Raw genomic sequence first — 15,010 nt, forward strand, 5'->3', positions numbered from 1 at the left:
AAGCAGCATGGTTCAGTGAACTAAATAGCAATCCGTTTTTGGCTCTGGTTTCCTCAACGACTTGGCTTCTTTCCCCCTCAGTTTTAAGTTATGAATAGCTTTACATAATTGCTGTTGCTTAATCTCTGTGCAATGCTTCGAGAAATCTCTTAAGGTATAAAACCCTAATTATTCCTCTTTTTATGAGTGAATTGGAAAGGACTTGAGTGCTTTGCTTTAACAGACAGATTTGGAGTCTGGAACTGTTGACTTCTAGCCATTCAGAGAGAAAACATCTGAAAGAGTAATGCAATGAAATTACAAAACAACAGCGTTTGGGTAACTGAGATACTATCTGGACTACCCACGTTGGAAAATGATGTTCACACTTACCCCCCTCTTTGCACTCATCCTCCTCTTCTTCTTCACCTCTGTTCTCTTTATTGACTTTATATGATTAAAGAGTCATTTAGTACCTGACTGTACAAAGAAATATGCTGAGTTTGACTTTCTCGATAGCATACACTCAGGAACTCATTTTAATATATGTTGCATTTATTTTACGGATGACTCTTTTTTGTTGTCCTATAGTTACGGTTCTAAACTCTGTCTTGCTCTGCATTTTTATTTCCTCATTTTGCATTGTGGCAAAAGGAAAACAAAAAGCAATCACTACACCAAGGACACGCTCGCAGTAAAGATGGTTTCCCCCAGGACTGACTGTGAGCTTTCTCCACCCCACTCATAGAGAGGGTTAGAATAAGGAAGTAGCACGAGTCATTACGATTGCCACACATTCAGGAAAACCCCTGCTCTGTCTTCCTATCTACTCTGGGTGACAGGAGGTAAAATTTCAGAACATATGTTCAGGAGTTTTCTGTAGGAATGCAGCATTGATTTGATTAAAAACAACATTAGAAAGGACCCACATAAAAAAATCTTCAAAGAGCAGAAGAATGGGTCTGATCTAAATTTGCTTATAAGCTAGTTGTTTGGAAGTGGGAATGCAGTTGCCATTTCTTACACATCCTCTAAAATTGCTCCTAGATTAGCTCACCCAAGCATATCCCACCCCCACGTGGCTGACATATATATAGTATTGTTTCTGTGGGGAAGACACATTTGGCTTTCCAGTTTGATTACCAGGGACATGTTCAATGAAATGAAAAGACAGCTTGCAGAATGGGAGGTAATATTTGTAAACCATATAGTTAATTTTATATATGGTGTGAGGTAGGGGGTTCAATTTTATTCTTTTGCATCAGTTGTTCCAACACTATTTGTTGAAAAGATTATTGTTGTTGTGTATGTGTGTGTGTTTAAAGCTGGTTCTTCATTTTATTTTTTGTCTAACTAAAGAACAGTTTTTCTTTAGTCCTTAAGGACTTAGCTCCTTACATGGGCTTTGATGGAAGTTGTGGGGTAGCACCTTTGGGTCTAAATCAGAGTGGGGGTGTTTGGTCCTTCCATGCTTCATGAGAGCAATTCCTGACTACCTTGTGTGAATGGCACAGTTCACACAGTGATGTAGATTCATACACAGCTTAGGAAGCATATAGGCATCAAAGACACTTGCTATGGAAATGTCTCTGAAGGCAGTGGCCTCTACTATGTTATGAATAATGAACTTCTTAATGGCCTTACCCTTGGGCACACAACAGGCAGAGTTGGTGCAGCAAACAGGCTGCACTTGGCCAGAGCCCTTTCTGGCATGGCCATTATTCCTTCTTTTCTTGGTTATCTTAGAAGCAAGGACCCAAGAGAGTGAAAAGATTATTGTTTATCCATTGAATTATACCAGTACATAATTGTCTTTATGACTTTATTACTGTAGCTTTGTAATAAATAATTTTGAAACTGGGAAGTCTAAATCCTACAAGTTTGGGGTGCCTGGGTGGCTCAGTCAGTTAAGCATCTGACTCTTAATTTTGGTTCAGGCATGATCTCAAGGTTATGAGATGGAGCCCTGTGTTGGGCTCTGCACTGGACCTGGAGTCTGCTTAAGATTCTCTCTCTCCAGTTGTGGAGAAAGGGGAACCCTCTTACACTGTTGGTGGGAATGCAAGTTGGTACAGTCACATTGGAAAACAGTGTGGAGGTTCCTCAGAAAATTAAAAATAGAGCTACCCTATGATCCAGCAATTGCACTATTGGGTATTTACCCCAAAGACACAGATGTAGTGAAAAGAAGGGCCATATGCACCCCAATGTTCATAGCAACAATGTCTGCAATAGCCAAACTGGAAAGAGCTGAGATGCCCTTCAACAGATGAATGGATAAAGAAGATGTGGTCCATATATACAATGGAATATTACTCAGCCATCAGAAAGGATGAATACCCAACTTTTACAACAACATGGATGGGACTGGAGGAGATTATGCTAAGTGAAATAAGTGAAGCAGAGAAAGTCAATTATCATATGGTTTCACTTATTTGTGGAACATAAGGAATAGCATGGAGGACATTAGGAGAAGGAAGGGAAAAATGAAGGGGGGGAAATTGGAGGGAGAGATGAACCATGAGAGACTATGGACTCTGAGAAACAAACTGAGGGTTTTAGAGGGGAGGGGGGAGAGGGAGGGGTTAGCCTGGTGATGGGTATTAAGGAGGGCATGTACTGCATGGAGCACTGGGTGTTATACGCAAACAATGAATTGTGGAACACTACATCAAAAACTAATGATATACTGTATAGTGACTAACATAACATAATAATAATTAAAAAAAGATTCTCTCTCTCCCTCACCCTCTGTCCCTGCCCCCCCCACCTCCCCACCTCCTCTGGCTTGTGCATGCTTGCATTCTCTCAGGGGGAAAAAAAAATCCTACAAGTTCCTTAATCTTTTTGAAGACTGCTTTGGATATTGTGTTTCCATATAAATTTTAAGATCAACCTGTCAAATTCTGCAAAAAAATAACAGCTGGCACTTTGAGGGGGATTGGGTTGAATGAATAGACCAATTTGTGGAATATTGCCATCTTAACAATAATAGTGCCTTCTGATCCATGAATATGGGATGTTTTTCCATTTATTTAGGTATTCTTTAATTTCTTTCACTGACATTTTGTAGATTTGCAGTATATAAATCTTGTGTTTTAAAAAATTTATTTCTAATTTTTTTCTTTTGTAAATGGAATTGTTTTCTTGATTGTGTTTTGAATTATTCTCATACTTTCCTTTAATTCTTTAAATATAGTTTCCTTTAGTTCATCAGGTAATTTAAACTCTTTGTTTAAGAAGTCCAAAGTCTGGACTTTGTTAGGGATAATTGACTGGTTGTTTTCTTTTGCCTGGGCTATACATTCCTGTTTCTTTGTGTGTCTCATATTTTTCTGCTCTAAACAATATACTGTGGCAACTCTGGAAAACAGATGCTTTCCCCAGGGTTTGTTGTTGTTGCTGTCTTTTGTTTTTGTTGTATTGTTGCTGTTTGTTTATTCATTTGTTTAGTGACTTTCCAGCACTCTTTCTGTAAATCCTGTGTTATTTGTGATATGTGGCCATTGAAGTCTCTGCCTGGTTAGCTTAGTGGTCAGCTAATGATTAGACAGAGATTTCCATAAATGCTTTGAACCAATAACTTTCCCAGCCTTTGTGTGTTGGCCTATATCTTCAGTGATCTTGCTGGCCTTAGCTTGTGCAGAGCCTCAAGGCAAGCTAGAGATGAGAGATTAGGACCTTCTTAAGTCTTTTCTGTGTATGCACACAGCCCTGCACATGTTCTTCTAGATTTCCAAGAAAGCCTGTGAGCTTTTCAAAGTCCCTTACAGACTTTGCCTTCCCCTGTTCTTTTTAGGTGTTTTGATTAGCCCCATTTAGTAACATCATCTCAGGCAGCTGCAATGTTAAAACAATTGTCACTGATTTTTTTTTTTTCTTTCAAATTCCCTAGAATCAAGGATGTTGGTACAGAGCATGTTCTGAGTCAGGTCAAATATAGACATGTCTTGAGAATGGGGATTTTCAATAAACTTGCCATAAGCTGGTCAAATGTTGACAATTATGGGGATTTTGGGAAGTTCCAAACCCATCCTACCCTCTTCAGTTAGACTGCTGGTTTGCATGGCTATCACAGTTTTTGGTCCTCAAGGCTACCATGAAGCTGGGGAGGGGAAGGTGGTTCTTACCAAGATTCAGCCATTTTTCTTGATAAACACGATTTGGAATTTTGTAATTCTTTAGTTAATGTCCAGAATATGGAAAAATTAATTTTGACATTTGCCCGAGTTTTACTGCAGATTTTTGTAAGTCCTTATTCTGCCATTCAAAAAGCACTCTTTCCTTTTCTTTTTTTTAGGAGGTTAAAAGACAATTTTTTTTAAAGGTAAAATCATGATACTCAAATCAATACAAATATTAAATAAGCACATGCCAAAGATTTTATTTAACTCATTTATTTAACTCATTACAAGTTGTTACAAATTCAAGAGGGTATTGAAAGAACACACATGCATACACAGGCATTTGAGAATACTGTCTAGGTTTACGTATGATGTATATTTGGTTAGTACTGACAGCCCAACAACCAATTGTATTTTGCAGATCCCAATTCACTCGCATTTCTTCAGAAAACAATCATTTGCATTATGATCAGTTTTCTACCACTTTCAGAGTTGTAAAATAGCTGAAAGACAGTGAAAGCAAAGATGCATTAGAAGGGTAGATGGACATACAGTTTGGCTTGGAAAAAAAAAAAAAAGAAGGGTAGATGGACAGGACACGTGGTCATCTTTTTTGACCCCCATCAAAGTCTTTCACAGTTTTTCCTGACGCAGGAGTGGAGGGCACAGGAATGGCACACAGACATGTGGTCAAGGGGGCTGTTTATGACCCCACCTTTGGAGATAATTTCTTTTATGTGACCCAGACTCTTCATCTGTGAGGGAAAGGGAATGGCCCAAGTGATCACTAAGACTCCTTCCATTCCAGCAGTGTTCTTTAAAGTGTGGATCTTGGGCCGCCAGTGGGGGCATCACCTGAAAACTTGTTAGAAATGCAAATCCTCAGGCTCCATCCCAGTCCAACTGAATCAGAAACTCCAGGGTGGGTCCCAAGAATCTGTTTTAATAAGCTCTCCAGGTGATTCGGATATAATTACATTTTGAGAACCATGACATCCCAGGTTCATGAGAAGGATCTTTGATATCAGGGCAATTCACTTATCATAAGAGTATATTTGTTACTTCCTCCTGAAGTTGGGAATCATCCAATTCTACATTTGTGTAAAAGAGAAAGTCAGTTTGGTTGAAGCTTCTTTGCTCTAGGCAAAACTTCAATCTACTATTTATTTCAACATAACCAGTTTAAAGAGATGTCAGAGAAGTATTTCTTGAAGCTTTGGGTTTCACATATTTTATACAGTTAGAAGATCTCTCCCAGTTGTTATGGCAGACAGAGAGGAGATGAGTCTTCACAGATCTTATGCTGGAAAACATTTCCTCTTGCTCCTTGCATGCAAAGGCAGTGATCACAAGGCACTGTATGGCATGACTGGAAAACTTCTCTTTAAACTGTGTCTCTGGGTGGGGCACTTCTGCTCTTACTTATGATGAGCCATTCTGTTTCTGTTCAGTACACAGAGGACTAGTCTGTCCTGTTTGCCACTATCATTTCTTTAGAGGGTACAGCTATGCTGTGCCATATGAAAGGGTGGTTTTCAAACATCTTACTTCTATAACATGCCTTCTGTACATTCTCAGCATCATGCTCTTTCCAGTGTTTTCTACACTAGTATTCTCTGTTTAGCTCCGTCTGATTGACTCGTATAAAGGTCATCATAATTTCTGACCTGTTGCCTTGACCATCTTTGAAAACTCTTTCCCTTAAGTATAGGTCACCAGTTACACTGACCGAAGTAGTATCTATGAACTTAAGAATCACTGAGACTTCAGAACTTGTCAATACATCATTATTCACCTTGTAGACAAGTTTCTCCAGGAAGTATTAATAGTTTAGGAAGAAAGCATTATGTGTGGTCAATTCTCTCTCTTGAAGATTCATAATGTACAATGTGTTAAAGGCTCTGAGAGTCTTACAGTAGAGAAACTTATCTGTGTTTGACTCAACATTTTCCAAACTTCTTTGAGCCTGGAACGTTTGTACTACTGGCATATCTAATGCTATCCAGCTTGGGAGGGACAGGTGTAGAAGATTGAGTTGATGTACAAGACCAGATATTTCACAGAGTTCGATTTCATTCATTTATGATCAAATGAGGGGAACTATTTGAGGGCCAATCTTAGACAACAAAGCATCAGTGTAAATGTGAGTTATGTCCTGATGTTAGTAGTTGAATCTACCGTGGCTTTATTACTCAAAACCTGGGAGCCTTTTAGAAATGCAGAGTCTCAGGCCCTAATCTAGATTTATTTCATCAAAAGCTTCATTTGGGTGAGGTGTGATTCCCATGCATTTTTAAGTCTGAAAAGCACTGATTACAGCATTTTCCCCTGTTATTTCCTTTTCTCACTGCCTACTCCATCCAGAATTCCTTGGGATGCTTCCCTTTCCGGAAATTCAAAATCTTTGCCATTATTTTTATGCAAACTTTTGTTTCTCTTACCCTTCTCTGAATTCCAATATCCTATGTGGTTTGTTTTATACCAACATTATGGCTGGGTCTGGGAAAATTCTATGAGGATCATAGTAAACTTTTGAAAATTAATAACATTCCCTAAATTGTGGAACACTATTAATTAGTTTTCTAAAGTCGGTCTCTCTAAGTCTTTCTTTAATTGTAGGAAAGGGTGGGGAGTGTGTTAATGATCTCCTTCCATTTAAAAAAGTTCCTAAGAGTTAAAAATATAAATTCTGCATATATTAAAAATAACATTCTTTATCACAATAATTTATTTTCAGATGTCTGACTGTCAGAACCATGCAGTGGTAGCCACAATAAACATTATACAAGGGGCGCCTGGGCGGTTCAGTCAATTAAGTGGCCGACTCTTGATTTCAGCTCAGGTCATGTTCTCAGGATCCTGGGATGAGCCCAGCGTCAGGCTCCCTGCTCAGTGCAGTCTGCTTGAGTTTCTTTCTCCCTCTTCTCTGCCCCTCCTGCTCTGGGCACACACACTCTCTCTCTCCCTCAAAAAAATAAATAAAATAAAATAAAATAACAATGAGAATCTATAGGTTAAATATCAGTTTTTTTTTTCCACTGAAGGCAGATTAAATAACATATTTGGGCTAGACCTTAGCTAAAATATCTGAGATTTGACTACGTTTTCATTAGACAATGAATGTAGGTTTTGATGACCCCGTCCTCCAAGTATTTCCAGAGGAAGCAGTGAGAGGAAAATTTAAATTCTGACAAAGATTTACTCATTTGTTCTTTTGTGGGGAAGAAGAGCTGTATAGTGAAATCTAAAACATTCAAAACTCATAATAGTCCTTGTTCTAAGCAAATACCAGGTCTCTAAGTTTATTAGCCTGTAAGATAACAGAATTCCAAAAATGTTCCGGAAAGTTCTCTTTTCTTCAACCCTTGCACACATATCTATTCATGTCAGTGAATAGAGTAGCCTTAATATTTTAAAACACGTATCATGTAAAAAGGAAGTGAGAATTGCAAATATGGGAAAAGAATGTGATACAAAGAAGTGCATTCCGTGTTTAGCAGAGAAACCATGAAAGCCTCAGAGAACCAGCTAAATGTATGAGGTCACTAACTTAACATTTTAAATTCCCCAGTGCTGAATTATTATGGTTTGCAAGAAATCTGAAAGACATTAAGCTTCTAGGAAAAAGTGTTGCAACTCTGGATTTTTGCCTATCCTTTGACCCTAATAAGGCTGTTTTAAAATAAAGTTATTAAGGGAATTAGGTCTGTCTCTAAAATGAGGAATAATAATTTGTTCTTACAAGCCTCTGATATCACATACCTTCATACTTTACAAAAGTTCAAATTCACTGAGGATTAAAATATTAAGAATTTAGTCATGCAGAGAAAACAGGAGTTGTTTTGTCAGTGTCAAAAATGATTGGCTCTAAACTCTAGAATAGCGTTGTCCAATATTGCTTTCTGTAATGATGACAGTGCTCCATATTTACGTGGTCCAAAATGGTAGCCATAGCCACATGTAGCTCTTGAACACTTGAAACATGGCTAATAGGGTGGAGAAGCTGAATATTTATTTATTTTTACTTTGATTTAAATTTAAAGAGCTACAGTGGGGGGCACTTGGGTGGCTCAGTTGGTTAAACTTCAAATATGTTCAGACTCTTAATTTCAGTTCAGGTCATGATCTCAGGGTTGTGAGATCCAGCCCCTCATGGGTCTCTTCAGTCAGTGGGGAGTCTACTTGGATTCTCTCTCCTTCTTCCTCTGTCAGCCCCCCATGCACACACACTCTCTCTCTCTAAAATAAATAAATTAATTAAAAAAAACAAGTAGTTACAGTGGTCAGTGACTATTGTGTAGACAATTCAGTTCTAGGAATATTTTCTTTCCATTGTGAATTTAAAGTTTACAGCAATATTTTTATTTCTTAATGTTATTTTCTAGGTCACAGATTTAGAAAAAAACCATTTTGTACCTCAGATGAGAACAAATTTTATAATATTTTGCAATGCCATTGCTTAGAGATATTTTCTTGAAAATAATGACATTAAGTGGTCCACTAGACAATGTTGTCCAAGTGATAGAAATGCTTGACATAAAGTCCAAGATAACCCTCACATCTGTAGTCTATGGGGAGGGTTTGACTGGTATACAAAAAAAGGACCAAGGAAAACCTGAGCACAGTGAAGAGAAATCACTGCTGATGCTGTAGGTTTGCCATTTTCTCTTTTTATTTATATTATGTTTTTTTAAAAAAAGATTTATTTATTTATTTTAGAGAGAGTGAGAGTGCGCTCATGTGTGTGCAAGTCCAAGAAGGGGCAGAGGGAGAGAGTCTTCAAGTAGACTCCGTGCTGAGGGTGGAGACTGAGGCAGGGCTCAGTCTCATGACCCATGAGATCATGACCTGAGCTAAAACCAAGAGTTGGACAGCTTAACTGCTGAGCCACCCGGGCGCCCCTATTTCTATTAATTCTGAGTGACTTTATCAAGTCCTTTGATTTATCCTTTTCTGACTGGCATTTGAAATTTGAGACTAAGCTAAGTAAAGGACCCAACTTTTATTTTATTTATTTATTTATTTATTTTTTAAAAGATTTTGTTTATTTATCTGACAGAGAGAGACACACAGCGAGAGAGGGAACACAAGCAGGGGGAGTGGGAGAGGGCGAAGCAGACTTCCCGCCAAGCAGGGAGCCTGATGCGGGGCTCCATCCCAGGACCCTGGGATCATGACCTGAGCCGAAGGCAGACGCTTAACAACTGAGCCACCCAGGTGCCCCAAAGGACCCAATTTTTAGGTGTATACACTGCCTACATGCCAGCACCACCAGGGAAGATTGGAGATCATGAACTAGCACGAGTGGTCTGCTAAGAAGCCCCCTGTGAGCTCTTTCCTTATTTTAAATGTAATACTAATTGTGTTTCTTAAAACATCATCCTTTCATTGGGCCTTTGTTCAAGATTGGATTATAGACCACATAGGAAAACCAGTTTCATTACTTGATAATTATGCTTTAGACAAAGAATCAATTTTTGAACAGGCTGGACGTATTAGGGACCAAAGTGGAAAGCAATCCTCTTTTAAGCCCTCTGTCAGCTCTCCTTTCCTGCATATTTGTCTCACAGATCTTGTTTGCAGGTACTCGAAAGTTCAGCCCACAGGTGTGCCAGTCCCTATAGTGGTTCTTTTGAAGAACCATTTGGCATGTGCTATGTACTAAATGTGCCTTCCCCCAGATTCATATGTTGAAGCCCCAAACCCCAGTGTGATGGTATTAGGAGATAGGACCTTTGGGAGGTGATTACATCGTGGGGATGGAGCCCTTATAAGAAGAGACAGGCGAGAACTTGCTTGTGATAACAAACCCAGGAAGAAAGCTCTCATCAGGAGCTGAACTGGCTGGCAACTTGATCTTGGACTTCACAGCCTCCAAAGCTGTGAGAAATCAATGTCTGTTGTTTAAACCACCCAGTCTATGATATTTTTGTTACAGCAGCCTGAGTTAAGACAGCTTGAGAAAAGGAGAGAAGCCCTCCTCCCACTCTCCGTTGGGAGGCAAGACTAACATATAAATGTATCCTTAATAATCTTCTTACTCCTACTGTATAGAAGCTGCAGGGAGGTGGTATAGGTAAGTTTTGAGTCACCCCTTAGAGAATCATGCACAGATGTTCTAATGCTTCCCTTTAGGGCTTGAGATAGAGTGTACCATGATAACCTCACTGAACTGAGAGAATTAATTGGCATCTGGTGGAAGCAATCTCAAAATTTGGACGCACAAGATTTATAAAAAGCAAGGAATATAAATACACTAAAAAAGACCTCAGGGATGATGCTCAAAATGGAAAAATACCAATATTCATCTCCTGTTGACCACAAATCACCTCCAAATAGTTGACATTGTGTATACTAGTATGTGGAAAGACCTTCACCAGGTTTTGCATATTACACTTTACCTATAGAATTAAGATGATTTTAAAAAATGGCTAAGCAAAATTGGAATGTGGGAAAGTTTATCTCTGATAACCTCTGCCCACCTGTTCTTTCCTCTTTTTGGTACTATCCCGACTTTCTTCCCTCTGAAACCCCTACCCCTGCCAAACATAGAAACACAAATACACAAACCAGACACACATTCACAGATCCTACATATGGAAAAACAAGTCCTCAATCTTTTTTTTTTTTTTTTAAAGATTTTATTTATTTATTTGAGAGAGAGAATGAGATAGAGAGAGAGAGCATGAGAGGGGAGCAAGGGTCAGGGGGAGAAGCAGACTCCCTGCTGAGCAGGGAGCCCGTTGTGGGACTCGATCCCGGGACTCCAGGATCATGACCTGAGCCGAAGGCAGTCGCTCAACCAACTGAGCCACCCAGGTGCCCCAGTGCTCAATCTTTATACTTCCTATTTGTTCTCTGGTCTTTTTTTTTTTTTTAAAGATTTATTTATTTGAGAGAGAGAGTGGGTGCGCTTGTGTGTGTGTGTGTGTATGTGTGTGTATGCACTCATGCGCACGGGGTGGAGGGTAGTGGGGGGTCGAGGGGCAGAGGGAGAGAATCTTGCAAGCAGACTCCGTCCTGAGCACAGAGCCCCACACAGGGCTCAATCCCATGACCCTGAGATCATGACCTGAGCCAAAAATCAAGAGTCCAACACTTAACCAACTGAGCCACCCAGGCATCCCTCCGGCCCTCTTTTTTTTTAAACATACAATTCATTTAAATCTTCCAGTGCAGTGTCTTATGCTCAGGATATTTCCTGCTCTCCTAAACCCTGACAAGATTTGTGGTCTTTTGTCCTAGGCCCTTAGGTTTTACTTTTTAGTAAGTAGTCAGAAAAAATAATTCCCACTAGGTTCTCAGTAAAAGGAAAGACATTAAAGTGTGATACCTTTCAGGTATCAGATGTGCACTCCTAAACAGTACATGGCCTTTGGAAATTAGCTGTGCTAACCTACAGGAGTGCCTCAAAGGGCTGCAATTGAAGGCAGGACGGGAGCTGGTGGAGAAGATACAGACCTTTTCTGTTCTCTTCAATTCACACCATCCAGACAAGTTTACATAGAATTTTTTCTCGGGGGTTATTGAACTCATTGAATTGGTTTTGGGGGTGCAGCCAAAAATGAGACCAAAAAAGCTTTATTTCATCACCTGTTGCATAGTGGCGATTCCCCAGATTTTTACATGTTAAAAAAATATGTTTATATTTTTTACAAGTAGAATTATTAATCAGTAAGTTCTAAGTGGCTTTAAAAAGCATGACTAGAATTTCATGGAGACAAAGACTTCATTTGACACAGGGTTAACAGTAAAGCTTTTAATTGTTTCCTTCAGTCTTTAAATTGCAAGTCCTTGTGAAGTGAACTATGGGAACTCTGTAACGTTCCCTGTCTCCTGGCCTGGTGTGTGCATTATCTCCACAAAGATTGTTACAGCAGAAATGCAAAAAGGAAGAGCCAAATGTTGGCTTTGGACAGCCAGCACAGGCTCTTAAGTCCTCCGGTTTCCTTTTAGCCCTTCCCATCGGCTAGCTGCTACTCGTTCTTTGTCACTTGGCTGCAGCCTGATGTCTCCAGAACGCCTTCTCCAGTTTCCGGTAAGTTCTCCTATTTTGGCTTCATAGCGTCAGAGCACACTTTTATCTCTGTATTGAACACACCTTGAAATTACTCATATTACCCCTTGCTTGGCAGGAGTCTTGTCTTATTCATCTTTGTACTTCCCCCCTTCTCGCCCCCTCCTAGCGTCTACTTCGGTGTCTACCAAATAGTAGGTTGCTCAATAAATGTTTATTAGATAGAGGGAACTAGGTAAGATTGGGATGTATTCTGAATCACATTTTGCAGTAACAGAACTAAGACTAACCCGGAGTTGGCAAACTCTTGGTAGATGGCCAGATAGTAAATATTTTACACTTTGCACTCCATCCAGTCTCTTTCACAACTTCTCAAGTCTGCCATTATAGCAGGAAAGTTGATAATACATAAATGATTGGGTGTGGCTGTGTTCCAATGCAACTTTATTTACAAAAACAAGTGGCACACAGATTTGGCCTCAGGGATCTAGTTTGCCAGCTCTCGTACTCAACTAAGAATGGTTTACTGACCTCACTTAATTCTACACTTAGAGTTTATTTGTACATGGCTATTTTTCCCCAGAACTCAAAGTATTTTTACATATTTGAATGAGAGTATATTATGGTGGAATAATAGTCTTCTCAGTAGTTTGCTAGTGGCCTAAGGATATAATGTCCAAGCAAAGACGTATAATTTAAAACCAAGAGGAAGCTTCCTCACTAAGAGAAAGCAATTTAAATCCCACTGGGTTTAATGTACTTGTGAGTGGGAAGAAACAATTAATATTGGCTGTTCAAGCAAATAGTACATTTTAAAGAACAATCTGTTCCCCTAGTGTCTCCCAGGTCATCAAGACAATGGACTTTTTAATGGGCAGGAATTATGTACTTAATAAAATTGTAATACTCGCTCTGCTTGTCAGAGGAAGCTCATTATTCACAGATTATGTTTCTCTGTGTCCTCCTGTTCTCCCACTGTTTCTTGACATTAATGATGTTCTCTGGTAGGTCTGTCTCTCACAGGGCTCCACGTGGTCCAAGCTGGATCTTGGCTTATATGGCTCTCTGCTAAGATTAAGGCGTGGGGGTGGCAGGAGAACAGACTCCAAGATCTCTAGGATCCCATTCAGTTCTCAAATGTGTAAACTTCTTTTTCCTCTCTAAAGCCTCTTTTCCATCTCAAACCAGCTCTGGCCTTGGCACATATCCTACATTTAAATTAGCTGTGCCTCCTCTGAACTCCAATTGCCTCTTTAGGCTATAGCACATATGGCAGAGTTAGCTTGAATATTAATCTGATTTCTGTGTATTTCCCCTTCTTTCTGTGTTTTACCTTCACTTGAACTCCGGGGAATCCCCAGACTTTAATCAAACACCAATGCAAGCATTTTCAGATGCTTACTTATAAACACCTCATAAGTTTGGGGCTGAGGCTGTGAGAAGGACAGAGGAAGGGCAACGGGGCTGTGAAAGGAAGGTGTGGAGGGACAGACTTGCCCAAATGGAGCCAGGGAAGTGAAGGAAGGACCAGGATATAGAGGGAGTCAGCACCATAATTAGTTTGAGATCCATTTGCCCTCAGGAACCACTTGCTCTCAGGAACAAATGGTTACTGCCCATGGAAAACCCACCATCTAAAAGTACTGGGCCTTTATTTGTGCCCTGGACAAAGGTGGAATACTTGCAGGGGAGAGAAAATATTTTTTCCTACTACTCTCCTAGGTTCTCTGGCTGAGGCCCTATAAATTGGGTAGATGAAAGACACATTAATAAGAGAAAAATAGCTTGTGGGCAGCCCTTGGTCCTGGTGGCAGTGGGGGTTGCAGGTCTTCTGGGGTAGGTTTCCCCCATCACTTTCCCATGGAGGAGGTGGAGAGCATAGCTGTGGGCCTGGATGCTCTCACCTCTTACTGCACAGGGACAAAGGCACTAGCCACCCAAGCTCAAGAGGGGGAAGCCCATGTGGCCCGTATGGGCCTGTGAGTGGAAGTGACCAGGGCCATATAGCAGAGGGGCAGCTGCATGATTGGCCTCCAACTGGGGCCAGAGCTACTCTGCCAGGGTTTAAAATTTTAAATGAGAATACAGAGCATTATTTATGAGGAAATGAGAGTGAATAATTCATCTCTAACCTCTTCCAGGCTTTTTTCATAAGAGAGACCATATTAAACTTATATATTCAAAGACTGACTAATCCTGCCTCCAGCACTAGTGGTTTCTCTGTTTTGTGATCCACAAGAACTTTTTCAGTAACAAATGAAATGGTCCAGGGGCATGGAAAATATGACTTTTACATTAGTCTGGGATTGGCTGTGCTGGGATTGGCTGTGAGCTCCAGCATTTTCACTGAAGGGAGTTTCAGTTTGGGAAAAAAAAAAAAAAAGGGTCTTTTGTGCTTTACCAGGAAAGGCTCCATGAGACCAGGTCAAGGTGGCCATGCATATCGTAACGGTTGGTTGTGGTGGGTTGGATTGCTATCAAGTATGTATACAGAACATTTGAAGAAAATATTATAGTTGTATATTAAATATTTGCACACGCTAGTACAGCCTCATATTAGCACATTTTAAAACTTTAAATAAGTCCTTGTTTTTTTTTTTTTTTTTTTTTTTTGAGAGAGAGAGAGAGAGAGAGAGCATGGGGGGGGTGCAGAGGGAGAGAGAGAATCTTAGGCAGGCTCCAGGTCCAGCACGGAGCTGGAGGTGAGGTTCGATCTCACCACCCTGAGAGCATGACCTGAGCCAAAATCAAGAGTCTGACACTTAACCAACTGAGCCAACCAGGTGCCCCTATAAATCCTTGTTTTTTTAATGAACAAAACACAAAATATGTAAAATTTAAGCCAGTAAAAGTCATCTAGCAGTTGAATAGTTTATTTAATTCAAATGAG

The 15,010-nt window shown here is 40.0% G+C and overlaps 1 pseudogene; it reads right to left on the minus strand.

Annotated features, from left to right (window-relative positions):
• Positions 1-1,373: 1,373 nt before the first annotated feature.
• Positions 1,374-15,010, minus strand: part of LOC116625019 — a 37,572-nt pseudogene continuing 23,935 nt past the window's right edge.

This window comes from Phoca vitulina, unplaced genomic scaffold (genome assembly GCF_004348235.1).
Source record: "Phoca vitulina isolate PV1807 unplaced genomic scaffold, GSC_HSeal_1.0 scaffold72, whole genome shotgun sequence".
NCBI classification, from domain to species: Eukaryota; Metazoa; Chordata; class Mammalia; order Carnivora; family Phocidae; genus Phoca; species Phoca vitulina.